The sequence below is a fragment of the Primulina huaijiensis genome, unplaced genomic scaffold (assembly GCF_012295235.1).
Source record: "Primulina huaijiensis isolate GDHJ02 unplaced genomic scaffold, ASM1229523v2 C13113040, whole genome shotgun sequence".
NCBI classification, from domain to species: domain Eukaryota; kingdom Viridiplantae; phylum Streptophyta; class Magnoliopsida; order Lamiales; family Gesneriaceae; genus Primulina; species Primulina huaijiensis.
Window position 1 is genome coordinate 1 of NW_027341871.1, and position 560 is coordinate 560.

The 560-nt window shown below is 39.3% G+C and overlaps 1 long non-coding RNA gene across 1 annotated transcript; it reads right to left on the minus strand.

The window, feature by feature from the left end:
* Positions 1-560, minus strand: LOC140965408 (uncharacterized). The gene is made up of 4 exons (XR_012173068.1): positions 519-560; positions 318-433; positions 176-234; positions 1-83 (listed from the first exon to the last, which is right to left on the minus strand). It is a non-coding gene; the product is annotated as an uncharacterized lncRNA (long non-coding RNA).

Here is a 560-nt window from a genome sequence, read left to right on the forward strand (position 1 = left end):
AGCAACAATTTCTGAATCCAACCACATATGGGCTAGCACTTGGCAGATACCTTCTTCCACATCCGGACTTAGATTTGGATAACCTGAACGGAAAATTAGTTCAAGTTTTAAGTTTGACCCGGTGATTCAAGCTGAATGCCAGAGAAATGGTGGAATCAAGAAGAAAACAAAACACCTTTAAGTCGCAGCCATGCGTGCATCATCTCGTGGGCAATAATTGATCCGGTCAATAACCTGGATTAACTGAATCTTTTAACTATTCCTTGAATTCAAACCACCAAGAATAGGCATGTGGAACCTAAGGAGATATATCTTACCGAGGAAGGCCATATAAGATGAGAATTGCTGTCACTTCACAGCGACGAACAAGCCTATAAGGCTCGGTGAACATGTCTATTATTTGATGGCCACCTATTCTCGGTTGCCTCAAAATCTGAAATTATAGTAAACTATCATCATAAATTTAATCTCATTAATTAGTCATACTTAGGATGAATGATCTTCAAAGATGTTCGTACTGTGCTAATGGTTTGTTCTTCCGACAAGCAAAGACCTCTTGT